The 17,192-nt window shown below is 35.8% G+C and overlaps 1 protein-coding gene, 1 non-coding gene and 1 pseudogene across 6 annotated transcripts in view; 1 reads left to right on the top strand and 2 right to left on the bottom strand.

The window, feature by feature from the left end:
- Positions 1-17,192, top strand: part of KIAA1328 (KIAA1328 ortholog) — a 353,979-nt gene that overhangs the window by 18,830 nt on the left and 317,957 nt on the right. The gene's annotated exons all lie outside the window — the stretch shown is intronic.
- LOC123853376 (U6 spliceosomal RNA) lies at positions 1,392-1,498 on the bottom strand. The gene has a single exon (XR_006793134.1). It is a non-coding gene; the product is annotated as a U6 spliceosomal RNA (small nuclear RNA).
- Positions 5,100-5,181, bottom strand: LOC123853366 (U4 spliceosomal RNA; annotated as a pseudogene).

The raw sequence follows: 17,192 nt of genomic DNA, 5'->3' as shown, positions 1-17,192 counted from the left end.
ATATTTCCTTCCAGCTACTACCTTCTTTGTACACCACAACATAACCTCATTCCTCGAAAGAGTCTATAGATTTTTATTTTCAACTCTGTTACATTTCATTCCCTCCTCAAGCTTATTTATTTATTTGAAAATATACGGAAGTGCAATTTACATATACTAGTATGTATGCATGTTTAAAAATATGTATGCATTTTAAGTGTATATTTCAGTGAGTTTTGGCAAATGTAAGGTCACATTAAAAAGTTCTTTGAGATCTTTTACAGTCAGCTCCTTCCTCTCTTTTCCATCCCAGACAGCCATTCATGTGATTTCTGTCATTATTGCTTAGTTTTACATGTTCTGACATGCCATGTAAATGGCCGTATAGTATGTACCCTCTTCTGTCTGGCTTTTTTCCCTCAGCAAAATGATTTTGTGTGTGTGGTAAAAAATACATAACATAAAATTTATCATCTTAACCATTTTTAAGTGTACAGTTCAGTGGTATTAAGTACATTCATATTGTTGTGACATCATCTCCACAGTCCATTTCCAGAACTTTTTATCATTGAAACTCTGTATCCATTAAAAATAACTCCTCACTCTCCCCTCCTTGGTAACCACCATTCTCTGGGTCTCTGTGAATCTGACTATTCTGGATCTTTCACATAATTGGAATCATAGAGTATTTGTCCTTTTGTATTTGGCTTATTTCAGGGAGTAATGTTTTTGAGATTTTTTTTTTCTTCAATTTGTTGTCTGTACGAGTAGTTCATTTTTTATTGTTGATTAGTATTCCGTTGTTTGCATGTACTTTAGTTTATTCATCTGTTAAACAGAACTTTGGGTTGTTCAAGTTTTTGCCTTTTATGAATAAAGCCTCTATAATATTCATGTACAAGTGTTTGTGTGGATATGATGTTTTAATTTTTCTTCTGCAAATTCTTTAGGTATAGAATTACTCAGTTCTATGTTAAGTGTATATTTAACTTTAGAAGAAACTGCCAAACTGTTTCCTAATGTTGTGTTATTTCACACTCCCGATGAGAATGCCATCGTTGAGCATATTCATTAAGTCTTGGTATTGTCATTTCTTTAAATTTTAGCCATTCTAATGAGTATAGTGATATCTCCCTGTGGAATTAATTTGTGTTTTCCTAAGATTAATGGGATCATTGGCCATTCTTTTAAGTATCTGTTAAAACTTTTTGCCTTTTTTTTTTTTTTGACCCATCCCTTTCTCTTCTTGCTACTGAGGTGTTCTTTATATATTTTGGATGCAAGTTGTCATATATGTGTTTTTCCCCCCAACCTTGCTTTCTAAATATCCTAATGTTTTATTGTTTTTTTTTAAGATTTTTATTTTTAAGTAATCTCTCCACCCAGCGTGGGGCTTGAACTCACAGCCCTGAAAAAATATGGAACGCTTCACAAATTTGCGTGTCATCCTTGCGCAGGGGCCATGCTAATCGTCTCTGTACTGTTCCAATTTTAGTATATATGCTGCCGAGGTGAGCACTATCTTAATGTTTTCTTTTGTAAAGCAAAATTCATTATTTTGATGAACCTCAATTCATCAATTTTTTTCTTTTGTGGTTCATATCTTTAGTGTTTTATCTAAAAAATATTGCCTATCCCAAGGTAGCAAAGATTTTTTCCTTTGTTAGAAAAGACTACCCTTTCTGCAGAATTACCTCCGCCTCATTATCAAAAACCTTGCATGGTCTTTCCCTGGGCTTTTCATTCCACTGATCTTTGTGTTGCCCTCAGGCCAATACCAAACTGACTTGATTACTGTAATTTTACAATAAGTCTTGAAATCAGGTAAATCTTACAGCTTTGCTCTTTTTGAAAACTGTTTTGGCTTTTTGAGGTCCTTTGCATTTCACTACAAATTTTAGAATTAGCATGTTTATTTTTAAAGGAAAGTTGCCTCTTAGAATTTTGTTTGGGATGTATTGAATTTGTAGATCAACTTGAGGAAAATTGACATCTTCACATTATTGAGTCTTTCGGTTGGTGATATGTCGTATTTCTCCATTTATTTGATTATCTTAAATTTTTTTTCTGTAGTGAATTGTAGTTTGCATGGTACAAGTTATAAAATATGCACATGTGTTATTCTTAAGTATTTTATATTTTTGATACTATTGTAAGTGGCATGATTTAAAATTTTTATTATACATTTTTAAATTTTATTTCATTTCTCATGGTAAAACAATTTTTTTTAATATTGGCTTGATGTCAGACTTTTTAAATTTACTTGTTATAATAGTTTTTTTGGCAGAATACTCTGGATTTTCAATATACAGTAATGATCATGTCATCTACAAATAAAAACAATTTTATTTTTTCCTTTCTAATTTGCAGATACTTTGTTTCTTTTTCTTGCCCCTTTGCATTGGCTAGGATCTCTGCTACAATGTTGAACGAAAGTGGATGTCTTTGCCTTCTTGTTTCTGAAATTAAGTCTTTCACCATCAAGTACAATGTAAGCTGTAGGTTGTTTATAGATGTTCTTTATCAGGTTGAGGAAATTTATTTTTGTTCCTAGTTTGCTGAGAGTTGTTTTTCTTAAATCATAAATAGGAGTAGAACTTTGTCAAATGACTTTTCTTTATTATACTAATAATATGATTTGCTTCTTTTTTCTCTGTTAATGTAGTAAATTATATTGATTGGTTTTTGAATGTTTAATTTACCTCGCATTCCTAGCTTAACACCACTTGGATATGGTGGGTTTTGTTTTTTTTTTTAGTATGTTGCTGATTTTAATTTGCTAATATTTTTGTTAAGGAATTTTGTTTCATGAGAAATACTTCTAGTATTCATGAAATATCTTTGTGCATTTTTAGTTTATTTTTTAAATTATGGTAAAATACATATAAACATATAATTTATGATCTTAACCATTTTTTAAGTGTACAGGTCAGTAATGTTAAATGCATTCACATTGTTGTTCAACCAGTCTCCAGAATTCTTTTCATCTTGCAAAACTCAAACTCAGTGCCTATTAAAATTCTCCATTCCTCCTCTATCAGCTCCTGATAATCACCATTCTCCTTTCTCCATCTGTGAATGTTACTTTTCTAGTACCTCATATAAGTGTGTTATACCATATAACATTGTGTGTTATACCATAATGCGATAGAATACCTCTAACATAAAACTAAACACTAATGACAGTATACTCACAGTGTTGCATAACCACCTAGTTCCAGAACATTTTCACCCCAAACGAAACTATACTCATTAAGCGGTTGCTCCCCATTCTCCCTTTCCTCTCAATTCCTGACAACAGCTAATCTGTTTTGGTCTGTACCTGTTTGCTGACTCTCAGTATTTCATGTAATTGGAATCATATAGTACATGGCCCTTCTATCTGCCTTCTTTCACTCAGTATAATATTTTCAAGGTTGGCTGAAAAATATCTTATTGTATGGATAACACCACATTTTCTTTATCCGTTCATTTGTTGATGGGCATTTGGGTTTCCACCTTTTAGTGATTGTAAGTAGTGCTGATTTGAATATTCATGTGCAAGTTTTTGTCTGAACACCTGTTTCAGTTATTTTGGATATATATACCCTGTAGCAGAATTGTGAGATCTTATGGTAATTCTTTGTAGAGCGTTTTAAGGAATTGCCAAACTGTTTTTCACAATAGCTGAACTACTTCCCATTCCTACGAACAATATATGAGGATTTCAATTGTCTCCACATTCTCACCAGCAATCATTATAATCCATTTTTTTGGTGATAGCCATCCTTGTTATCTTATTTGTGGTTTTGTTTATATTTCCCTAGTGGCTAATGATATTAAGCATGCGTTTAATGGCCATTTGTATATCTTCTTTGGGGAAATGTCTATTCAAGTCCTTTGCCCATATTTTAATTGGGTTGTTTGTTTTTTCATTGTTGTTGTAATAGTTCTTTAGATATTCTAGGTACTATATACCAATAACATATATATGATTTGCAAATAATGTCTCCCATTGTGTGATTGGTTTTTCACTTTCTTGATTGTGTCCTTTGAAGCCCAAAAGATTTTACTATTGATGAAGTCTAAATTCTCTATTTTTCTCTTGTCAATTGTGCTTTTGGTGTCATATCTAAGAAACTACTGCAGTATCAAAAGTCATGAAGATTTAACCCTATGTTTTCTTCTATGAGTCTTATGGTTTTAGCTCTTATATTTGGGTCTTTGGTCCATTTTGATTTAATTTCTGTATATGATGAGGGATAGTGGTTCAACTTCATTTTTTTTTTTTTTTTTTTTTTGCATGTGGAAATCCATTTGTCCCAGCACTATTTGTTGAAGAGACTGTTATTTTCCCATTTAATGGTCTTGGCACCATTGTCAAAAATTGATTGACCAGAAATATTTGGGTTTATTTCTGGACTTTCAGTATTTTTCATTGATCTGTATGTCTATTCTAATGCCAATACCACACTGTTTTGATTAGTGTATCTTATTAGCATGAAATACAAGACCTCCAACTTTGTTTTTCCTTTTGAAGATTGTTTGAGCTGTTCTGGTCCCTTGCAATTCCATATGAATTATGAGATCAGCTTTTCTGCCTCTGAAAAAAAAGCAGTTGGGATTTTGATAGGATTACATTAAATCTGTAGATCACTTTGGGGAATATTGCCATATTTAAGTGTTCCGGTCCATGAACATGAAATGTCTTTCAGTATTTAGGTCTTCTTTAATTTCTTTAGCAATGTTTCAATGTACAAGTCTTTCACGTTTTTGGATGAATTTATTTCCAAGAATTTGTTTTTTTTATGTTCTTGTAATTAGAATTGTTTTCTTAATATTCTTTTCAGATTGTTTGTTACCGGTGTATAGAAATACAGAAGATTTTTGTATGTTAATCTTACACCCTGAAACTTTGTTACATTTGTTTATGAGCTCTAATAGTTTTTTGTGGATTCTGTATGGATTTTCTATATATAGTATCATGTCATCTGCAAAGATGGTTCTACTTCTTTTCCAGTTTGGATGCTTCTTATTTGTTTTTCTTCTGGTTTGAAGTTCCAGCACATTGTTGAATGGAGTGGTAGAAGCAGGCATCCTTGTCTTGGTCTTGAACTTAGTGGGAAAGCTTTCAGTTTTTTATCAATGAGATAAGTTTTCAATTAGCAATAATCGCGCCTCGGATAAACCTCATTGGCTACGATACTGCCACTGCACAAAGCTTATCAATGAGATAAGATGGCAGCTGTTAGTTTTTCATAAATTCCCTTTCCCATGTTAAAGAAGTTTCCTTTTTTTCCCAGTTTGAGTGTTGGGGATTTTTTCAAAAGCTTTTTCTTTGTCAATTGATACGATCACATATTTTTGTTGGTTTGTCAAATGTGTGTTGATTGATTTTCTTATGTTAAACCATCCTTGTATTTTTGGGATAAATACCAATTGGTCATATTTTATAATCCCTTTTAATACATTTTTGGATTTAGTTTGTTGGCATTTTTTTTTGAGGATTTTTGAATCTGTATTCATGAGGGATCTTGGTCTGTAGTTTTATTTTCTCAGTTTCTTTGGCTTAGATATCAGGTATTACTGGACTCATAGGATGAGCTAGGGAGTATTCCCTTTTCTTAGGTTCTTTGGAAGAGTTTGAGAAGGATTGGTGTTAATTCTTCATTAAATATTTGGTAGAAAAATAAATTGGTAGAATTCATCCATGAAGCTATCTGGTTCTTAGATTGTCTTTGTAGGGCAGTTTTTGATTACTGTTTAAATCTCCTTATGTGTTGTAGATCTATTTAGATTTTTCCATTTGTTCTTGAGTCAGTGTTGGTAATTTTTGTGTTTTTAGGAATGTTTATTTTATATAGGTTATCCAGTGTCTAAGACATATAATTTTTGTACTATTCTCTTAGAATCCTTTTTATTTGTGTATAGTTAGTAGTAATGTCCCACTTTAATTTCTGATTTTATTTACATCATCTTTCATTTATCAGTCTAAGCTAAAGATTTTTAAATTTTGTTGATCTTTTCAAAGAACCAACTTTTGGTTTTATAGACTCTCTATTTTCTTTCTATTGTCTATTTCACTTATCTTTGCTCTATATTATTTTCTCCCTTTTGCAAGGTTTGGGTTTTAGTTTCTAGTCCTTAAGGTATAAAGTTACTGACTTGAAATCTCTCTGGTTTTCTAATGTAGGCATTTATGCCATAAATATCCCTGTGAGTACTGCTTTTGCTGTACCCCATAGATTTTGATATGTTGTGTTGCATTCATCTTAAAGTACTTTCTAATTTTCCTTGATTTTTTTTCTTTGATTCATTTGTTTAAGAGTGTGTTGTTTGATTTCCATGTATTTATGAATTTTCCACTTTTCTTTCCCTTAATGATTTTGAATTTTAGTCCATTGCAGTGGAAAAGATACTTTGCATGCTTTCAGTCTCTTTAAATATATTGAGAGTTGTTTTGTGAGCTTATATATGATTTATCCTGGAGAAAATTCCATGTGCACTTGAGAAGAATGTTGATTCAGCTGTTGTTTGGTGGAGTGTTCTATATATGTCTTTTAAGTCTAGTTGGCTTACAGTGTTGTTCAAGTCCCCCCTTTTTTTACTGATGATCTTGCATCTAGATGTCCTATTTCTTATTGATAGTTGGTTATTGAAGTCTCCAACTATTATTGAACTATATTTCTCTTCACTTGTGTCAGTGCTTTCTTCATATTTTGGGGGACTTTGTTGTTTGGTGGGTTTATTTTTATAATTTTAATACATTCTTGAAGAATTGACCCTTTTATCAATACATGACATCTCTTTGTCTTGTAACATTTTTTGTATTGAAATCTATTTTGTCTGATATTAGTATAGCCAACCAGCTCCCTTTTGGTTACTATTTAAGTGATATTTGCATAAAATACCTTTTTCCATATTTTAGCTTTCAACTTTTGTGTCTTTTAATTCAAATTGAGTCTCTAACAAGCAACATATATTAGAATGTGGGTTTTTAAAAAAAAATCCATTTTCCTAATCTCTTTCACTGGTGAACATAACCCATATATATTTAAAGTAATTTCTTATCACAGTACCATTTTGCTGTTATGTATGTATGTATGTTTTATATATATAAAAGATATATGAAAGATATATATAAAAGATATATATGTGAAAGATACATATATATGAAAAAGGCTTTTTTTTTTTTTTTTTTTTTTTAAGTTTTCTAGTTACTCCAGTAGTGCTATCTTTTTTTGTTTGATTTTGTGTGTGTGTGTGCACACCATTTTGATTGGGTCCTTGTTTCTTTTTTTTTGTAAAATTTTTAGTTATTTTCTTAATTGTTACCCTGGGGAATACAGTTAACACCCTAAATTTATAACAGTTTAATTTGAATTCATACTAACTTAGTTTCAGTTGTGTATAAAAATTCTGTCTCTGTACAGCTGTGTTCCCCAATCTTTGAGTTGTTATTTTTACCAATTACATCTTTATGCATTATGTGCTTGTGGGCGAAATTGTGACCCCACCAAATTCATATTGAAATGCTAACCCCCAGTTCCTGAGAGTGTGACTGTATTTGAAGGTGGGGGCTTTAAAAGTGGTTATTAAGGTAAAAGAAGGTCACATCATGATTGGAAACTTACGCATTTCATTTCGTAGTTTTGTCAATTTTTGCCTTACATATTTGATCCTGTGGTTACTATTGTGCTGAATGCACTCATTTTCCTGTTTTTTTTTTAAATTATTTTATTTTTTAAAATATTTATTCAAGAGAGAGAGCGCATGCAAGTGCACGAGCATGGGGGAGGGGTAGAGGGAGAGGTAGAAACAGACTCCCTGCAGAGCAGGGAGCCCCCCCACAGCGCTCAATCCCAGGACCCTGAGATCATGACCCAAGCTGAAGGCAGATGCTCATCTGTATGAGCCACCCAGGCGCCCCTCATTTTCTTGTTTAAATGAACCTGTGGTCACCCTGGGGATTTGTAATATGCATTCTTGACTAATCACAGTCTAGTATTAATTGATACTTTTAGCTCTATTCTAAGCAATTCAAGAACTTTAGAACTCAATAACTTTATTTTCTTCTCTTGATTATGTGCCATTTGTAATGTGTCATAATTTTGTATATATTTTTATATATATGTTTTTATATATTTAAATTTTAATTCAGTGTAATATGATCATTACTTTTTTGTATTATTTTGAAATAATTTTAGGCTTACAGAAAAGTTGCTGTAATAGTACAGTATTGGAGGAATGAGAAATGGGAAGTGGCTGCTAATGAATACAAGGTTTCTTTTGGAAAGGATGAAAGCGTTCTAAAATTAGATTATGGGGGCACCTGGGTGGCTCAGATGGTTAAGCATCTGCCTTCTGCTCGGGTCATGATCCAGATCAGGCCCCAAAATGGGCTCCTGCTCAGCGGGGAGCCTGCTTCTCCCTCTCCCTCTGCTGTTCCCCCTGCTTTTGCTCTCTCTCGCTATCTCTCTCTCCCTGTCAAATAAATAAAAAATCTTTAAAAAATATATAAAAATAGGGGAAGGAAAGGTGGCAGAGGAGTAGGGGACCCTATTTCAACTGGTCCCCGGAATTGAGCTGGATATCTACCAGACCACTCTGAGCACCCACGAAACCAGCCTGAGATGTAAGAAGATCGGGATCTCTACAAACAGAATATCACAGGCGGTTGGTTTCAAGGTGTGAAGCGGGGAGCCGTGATTCTGCAGACAGATATCGGAGGATAAACGGCAGCGGGAGGGTGCCTGGCCATGGGAATCCTACACCACTGGTGAGGAACAGCCTCTCACGCTGGGGATGGGGCACAGACTCGCAGACCGGTAGCGGCGGGGAAAGGACTTTAGGAGGGCAGCCCCTCGGGCAGAAACCCAGATCAGCAGGTTCGTGCCTGCGAACTGGGAGCGGCTGGCGGTTTTAGAAGCATAAAGGGCAGAGACGTGCCCGACCTGGAGGCAGGACTGGGAGCGCTGCGGAGGGGCGCACAACCCAGGACGCTGCAGTTTATAGCAGCAGGGACAGAAAGGAGACAGTGTGGCCTGGAGAGCTCACTGAAGAACAGACTGCAATCTCTCTGCTCTGAGGCAGAGGGTTGGAAACGGTCTCTTTTGCTCTGACTCTCGGAAGAGGTGCGGAAAGCCGCCAGAGAACAAAAGCCCCAAAAACTGATTCCTGCTGAGCCCATTCCCCCAACACAGGGGGGCAGGGCAACTCATCCCAAACAGGTTTGCCTGAGTAACAGCGTAGCAGATCCCTCCCGCAGAAGACAGGCTGGGAAAACGAGAGGCCAGCAACCCTAAGGTCCCAAGAAAACAAGTACATCTTGCTTGGGTTCTGGTCAATAATTTGGACTCTATACATACCCTCAAACACCCATCAACAGAATGACTAGGAGGAGGAGCCCCCAAAATAGAAAAGACTCAGAGATTATGACTTATGCTGCAGATTTACAAATGGATGCAGATATAACCAGGATGTCGGAGATGGAATTCAGGCTAGCAATTGTGAAGACAATGGCGAGAATGGAGAAATCAATTAATGGCAACATAGAGTCTCTAAGGGCAGAAATGAAAGCTGAATTGGCAGAACTTAAAAATGCTATCAATGAGATCCAATCCAATTTAGATAATCTAACAGCTAGGGTAACTGAGGCAGAAGAACAAATAAGTGACCTGGAAGACAATATAAAAGATAAAAAGGGAAAAGAGGAGGCCAGGGAAAAACAACTCAGAATCCATGAAAATAGAATCAGAGAAATAAGTGACACCATGAAGCATTCCAATGTCAGAATAATTGGAATCCCGGAGGGAGTGGAGAGAGAGAGAGAGAGGACTAGAAGATGTATTTGAGCAAATCGTAGCTGAGAACTTCCCTAATGTGGGGAATGAAACAAACATTTGCGTCCTAGAGGCAGAGAGGACCCGTCCCAAGATCAATGAAAACAGGCCAACATCCCGGCATGTAATAGTAAAACTTGCAAATCTTAGAACCAAGGAAACCATCTTAAGGGCAGTTAGGGGGAAGAGATTCCTTACGTACAGAGGGAGGAACATCAGAATAACATCAGACCTATCCACAGAGACCTGGCAAGCCAGAAAGGCTTGGCAAGACATATTCAGGGTACTAAATGAGGAGAACAGCAGCCAAGAATACTTTATCCGGCAAGGCTTTCATTTAGAATGGATGGAGAGATGCAGAGCTTCCATGACCAGCAGAAACTAAAAGAATATGTGACCACTAAGCCGGCCCTGCAAGAAATATTAAGGGGGGTTTTATAAAAGTAGAAAGACCCCAAGAGTGATATACAACAGAAATTTACAGGGACAATCTATAAAAACAATGTCTTCACAGGCAACATGATGACAATTAATTCATATCTTTCAATAATCACTCTCAACGTGAATGGCCTAAACACTCCCATAAAATGGCACAGGGTTGCAGATTGGATAAAAAGACAGGACCCATCCATATGCTGTCTACAAGAGACTCATTTTGAACCTAAAGATACATCCAGACTGAAAGTGAAGGGATGGAAATCCATCTTCCATGCCAGCGGACCTCAAAAGAAAGCTGGGGTAGCAATTCTTATATCAGACAAATTAGATTTTAAACTAAAATCTGTAATTAGAGACACAGAAGGACACTATATCATTCTTAAAGGGTCTATCCAACAAGAAGATCTAACAATTGTAAATATCTATGCCCCCAACATGGGAGCAGCCATCTACATAGCCAACTGTTAGCCAAAATAAAGAGTCATATTGATAACAATACGTTAATTGTAGGAGACCTCAATACTCCACTCTCAGCAATGGACAGATCATCTAAGCAGAAAATCAACAAGGAAACAAGAGCTTTGAATGATACATTGGACCAGATGGACTTCATAGATATTTACAGAACATTCCACCCTAAAACAACAGAATACTCATTCTTCTCGAGCGCACATGGAACTTTCTCCAGAATAGACCACATACTGGGTCACAAATCAAGTCTCAACCGATACCAAAAGATTGAGATTATTCCCTGCATATTCTCAGACCACAATGCTTTAAAACTGGAACTCAATCACAGGAAAAAATTTGGAAGAAATTCAAACACTTGGAAGCTAAAGACCACTCTGCTCAAGAATGTTTGGGTCAACCAGGAAATCAAAGAAGAACTTAAACAATTCATGGAAATCAATAAGAACGAAAACACATTGGTCCAAAACCTATGGGATACTGCAAAGGCGGTCCTAAGGGGGAAATACATAGCCATCCAAGCGTCACTCAAAAAAATAGAAAAATCCCGAATTCACCAACTAACTCTGCACCTTAAAGAACTAGCGAAAAAGCAACAAATGATGCCTAAGCCACGCATTAGAAGAGAAATAATTAAAATTAAAGCAGAGATCAATGAATTAGAAACCAGAAACACGGTGGATCAGACCAATGAAACTAGAAGTTGGTTCTTTGAAAGAATTAATAAGATCGATAAACCACTGGCCAGACTTATCCAAAAGAAAAGAGAAAGGACCCAAATTAATAAAATTATGAATGAAAGGGGAGAGATCACGACTAACACCAAGGAAATAGAAACAATTATTAGAAATTATTATCAACGACTATATGCCAATAAACTGAGCAATCTGGATGAAATGGCGGCCTTCCTGGAAACCTGTAAGCTGCCAAGACTGAAACAGGAAGAAATTGACAACCTGAATGGGCCAATAACCAGTAACGAGATTGAAGGAGTGATCAAAAGCTTCCCAAAAAACAAGAGTCCAGGGCCTGATGGATTCCCTGGGGAATTCTACCAAACATTCAAAGAAGAAATAATACCTATTCTACTGAAGCTGTTTCAAAAAATAGAAACAGAAGGAAAACTTCCAAACTCATTCTATGAGGCCAGCATTACCTTAATCCCCAAACCAGGCAAAGACCCCATCAAAAAGGAGAATTTCAGACTGATATCCCTGATGAATATGGATTCCAAAATCCTCAACAAAATCCTAGCTAATAGGATCCAACAACACATTAAAAGGATCATCCATCACGACCAAGTGGGATTTATCCCCGAGATGCAAGGGTGGTTCAACATTCACAAATCAATCAATGTGATAGAACACATTAATAAGAGGAGGGAGAAGAACCATATGGTCCTCTCAGTTGATGCAGAAAAAGCATTTGACAAAATACAACATCCTTTCCTGATTAAAACTCTTCAGAGTATAGGGATAGAGGGAACATTCCTCAAGTTCATAAAATCCATCTATGAAAAACCCACAGCAAATACCATCCTCAATGGGGAAAAGCTGAGAGCCTTTCCCTTAAGATCAGGAACATGTCAAGGATGCCCACTCTCGCCACTATTGTTCAACATAGTACTAGAAGTCCTAGGCACAGCAATCAAACAACAAAAAGAAATAAAAGGTATTCAAATTGGCAAAGAAGAAGTCAAACTCTCTCTTTTCGCAGACAACATGATACTTTATGTGGAAAACCCAAGAGACTCCACCCCCAAATTACTAGAACTCATCCAGCAATTCAGTAATGTGGCAGGATACAAAATCAATGCACAGAAATCAGTTGCTTTCTTATACACTAACGACACAACTGTAGAAAGAGAAATTAGAGAAACGATTCCATTTACAATAGCACCAAAAACCATAAGATACCTCGGAATAAACCTAACCAAAGAGGTAAAGGATCTATACTCTAGAACTACAAAACACTCATGAAAGAAATTGAAGAAGACACAAAAAGATGGAAAAATATTCCATGCTCATGGATTGGAAGAATGAACATTGTTAAAATGTCTATGCTACCCAGAGCAATCTATACCTTCAATGCCATCCCGATCAAAATTCCGAAGACATTTTTCAAAGTGCTGGAACAAACAATCCTAAAATTTGTATGGAATCAGAAAAGACCCCGAATCACCGGGAAATGTTGAAAAAGAAAAACAAAGCTGGGGGCATCATGTTGCCTGATTTCAAGCTATATTACAAAGCTGTGATCACCAAGACAGCATGGTACTGGCACAAAAACAGACATATAGACCAATGGAATAGAATAGAGAACCCAGATATGGACCCTCAACTCTCTGGTCACATAATCTTTGACAAAGCAGGAAAAAACATGCAATGGAAAAAAGACAGTCTCTTTAATAAATGGTGCTGGGAAAATTGGACAGCCACATGCAGAAGAATGAAACTCGACCATTCTCTAACACCATTCACAAAGATAAACTCAAAGTGAATGAAAGACCTCAATGTGAGACAGGAATCCATCAAAATCCTAGAGGAGAACATAGGCAGTAACCTCTTTGACATCGCCCTCAGCAACTTCTTTCAAGATACATCTCCAAAAGCTAGTGAAACGAAAGCAAAAATGAACTTTTGGGACTTCATCAAGATAAAAAGCTGCTGCACAGCAAAGGAAACAGTCAGCAAAACAAAGAGGCAACCCACAGAATGGGAGAAGATATTTGCAAATGACACTACAGATAAAGGGCTGGTATCCAAGATCTATAAAGAACTCAAACTCAACACCCAAAAAACAAATAATGAAGTCAGAAAGTGGGCAGAAGATATGAAAAGACACTTCTTTGAAGAAGACATACAAATGGCTAACAGACACATGAAAAAATGTTCATCATCATTAGCCATCAGGGAAATTCAAATCAAAACCACATTGAGATACCACCTTACACGAGTTAGAATGGCCAAAATGGACAGGGAAAGAAACAACAAATGTTGGAGAGGTTGCGGAGAAAGGGGAACCCTCTTACACTGTTGGTGGGAATGCAAGTTGGTACAGCCATTTTGGAAAACAGTGTGGAGGTTCCTCAAAAATTTAAAAATAGAGCTACCCTATGACCCAGCAATTGCACTCCTGGGTATTTACCCCAAAGACACAGATGTAGTGAAAAGAAGGGCCATATGCATCCCAATGTTCATAGCAGCAATGTCCGCAATAGCCAAACTGTGGAAAGAGCCGAGATGCCCTTCAACAGATGAATGGATAAAGAAGATGTGGTCCATATATACAATGGAATATTACTCAGCCATCAGAAAGGATGAATACCCAAGTTTTACATCAACATGGGTGGGACTGGAGGAGATTATGCTAAGTGAAATAAGTCAAGCAGAGAAAGTCAATTATCATATGGTTTCACTTATTTGTGGAACATAAGGAATAGCATGGAGGACACTAGGAGAAGGAAGGGAAAAATGAGGGGGTGGGGAATTGGAGGGAGAGATGAACCATGAGAGACTATGGACTCTGAGAAACAAACAGGGTTTTAGAGGGGAGAGGCGAGGGGGGATTCGTTAGCTCAGTGATGGGTATTAAGGAGGGCACGTACTGCATGGAGCACTGGGTGTTATATGAAAACAATGGATCATGGATCACTACATCAAAAACTAATGATGTATGGTGACTAACATAACATAATAAAATTAAAAAGTAAATAAATAAATAAATCGTAAAAATAAATAAATAAAAATAAAATAAAATTAGATTATGGTGATAGTTGCAGAACTCTGAAAATATAGGAAAAGCCATTGAATTGTATGCTCTAAATGGGTTAACCTTGTTACATATAACTTATATTCAATAAAGCTCTTTAAAAAAAGCTATGATCGGTTTTGATACCTTTCACCTAGCTTGCTGTAGTTAACATCTTGAATAACGTATTGCAATGATCAAAAATTAATACTGGTACTGTAGTATTAGTTAACTACAGTTTATTCAGATTTACTCAGCTTTCGTACTAATTTTTTTTCTGTTCCAGTATCACATTTTATATTCAGTTTTCATGTTTCCTTAGTCTCCTCCCATTTGTGGCAGTATATTAGTTTTTCTTTGCTTTCCATGACCTGTCACTTTTGAAGAATACTGGTCAGATATTTTGTAGTATTTCTTTCAGTTTTTTTTTTTCATGTTTTCTCGTGATTATATTGCATTATGATATTATATCGGGATGTATGATGTTGATATGTTACTGGTGGTTTTAACTATGATAATATAGTTGATGTAGAGTGTACTACGTTTCTCCCCTGAAAAGTTGCATTGTTCTCTGTAGTTAATAAATTGGTGGAGGTCCATGGCGATTATTGAAATCCACTGTTTTTTTCTGAAACTTTTACTCACTGTTATAAGCATTCATCAAAGGGACTTCACTGCAACAACTATTACTGTGATGTTCTAATAGTAGTTACTTTATGTTTCCCGTATTTGTTTTGCATTTACTAATCGGAATTCTTGTTTAAGGATGAGCTGTCCCTTCTGCTCTATTTATTTATTTACTTATTTTAGTATTCATTTTGTTATTTATTTTTATCAATAATAATAATAATAATAATGTACTCATGGACATTTATTTTATTCTAGTTCAGGACTCACCAAAACAAAAATAGATAGCAAGATGATTCTTTTTTTTGAAGATTTATTTATTTTAGAGAGATAGAGAGTGCGCACATGTGCACGAGAGCAGGGAGGGAGGAGCAAAGGAGAGGGGGAAAGAGAAAGAGAGAATCCTCAAGCAGGCTCCCCACTGAGCATGAAGCCTGACTTGGGCTCGATCCTGGGACCCTGAAATCATGATCTGAGCCAAAATCAAGAGTCGGCCGCTCAACTGACTGAGCCACCTAGGTCCCCCAAGGTGATCCATTTTTTTTTAAACCTTTTTATTTTGAGGTAATTGTGGATTCACCTATAGTGGTAAGAAATAATACAGAGAGAGAGCCCATGTCCCCTCTACCCAATATTCACCAACGGTGGTGTTTTGATTAACTATAACACAATATCTCAACCAGGAAATTGACATTGATAGGACCCATCAAACTTGTATAGATTTCACATATACTCACTTGTGTATATATATAGTTCTATGCAATTTTATCACATGTAGATTTGTGTACCATCACCAGAGTAAAGACAATTTTTTTTTTTAAGATTTTATTTATTTATTTGACAGAGAGAGACACAGCGAGAGAGGGAACGCAAACAGGGGGAGTGGGAGAGGGAGAAGCAGGCTTCCCACAGAGCAGAGAGCCCGATGTGGGGCTCAATCCCAGGACTCTGGGATCATGACCTGAGCCAAAGGTAGACGCTTAACGACTGAGCCACGCAGGCACCCCACAAAATGGTTTTGTTAAGAAAATTACTCATGTTGTCTTTTTATAGACACAGCTAACTTTCCTTCCTACCCCCTTCCCTAATCCTTAGCAACCATTAATTCACTCTCCATCTCCATAATTTTGTCATTTTAAGAATGCTATAATAAATGGAATCATACAGTATGGTATCTTTTGCGATTGGCTTTTTTCTCCACTCGCCATAATTCCTTTTAGATCCATCCAAATTGTTGCATGTATCAAAGTTTGTTGCTTTTATTGCTAAGTCTTTTCCATAGGTGGATGTACCACAGTTTAACCATTAATCTGTTGAAGGATATTTGGCTTCTTTCCAGTTTTTTTATTTTTTTTTATTCTTTTAAGTAGTCTCTACACCTAGCGTGAGGTTTGATTATACAACCCCAAGATCAAGAGTCTCATGTTCCACCCACTGAGCCAGTCAGGTACCCCTTCTTTCTAGTTTTTGATTGCTACAAATGAAGCTATGAACATTCATATATAGGTTTTAGTGTGAGCATAACATGTTCATTTCTTTGGGACATTGTGTCGTAATGCATATTTAGTTTTGTAAGAAGCTGCTGAACTATTTTCAAAAGTGGTTTATCATTTTACGTTCCCACCAGCAATGCAAGAGAGATCTAGCTCCCTTGCATTCTTGCCAATATTTGTTATAATTATTTTTTGTTTTAGCCATTCTTAGAGGTATTTAGTGTTAACTAATTGTGGTTTTATTTGTATTACTGTAGTGACCATTGATGACCAGTTGTTTTGGACATTGTTTCATATGCTTATTTGCCATCTATATCTTCTTCAGTGAAATGTCTGTTCGTCCTTTTTGTTCATTTTTGTTGGAATGTTTTTGTTGTTGTTGTTGTTGAGTTTTAACAGTCCTTTTTATGTTATATATACAAATCCTTTGTTGGATATGTAATTTGCAAATACTTTTCCTGATCTTTAGCTTGCCTAAGGTCTTTCATAGAGCAAAAGATTTTAATTTTAACTAGGTATCAATTTTTTCTTTTATGGATCATGCTTTTATTGTCAAGTCTAGGAACTCTAACTTAAGTTTTCTCTTTTTTTTTTTTAAGATTTTATTTATTTATTT

This window comes from Mirounga angustirostris, unplaced genomic scaffold (genome assembly GCF_029215605.1).
Source record: "Mirounga angustirostris isolate CCGP_5_RB_7025 unplaced genomic scaffold, mMirAng1.0.hap1 SCAF_14, whole genome shotgun sequence".
NCBI lineage: Eukaryota > Metazoa > Chordata > Mammalia > Carnivora > Phocidae > Mirounga > Mirounga angustirostris.
Note: the sequence above shows the minus strand (reverse complement) of the source record. Positions and strands in the feature narration are given on the sequence as shown.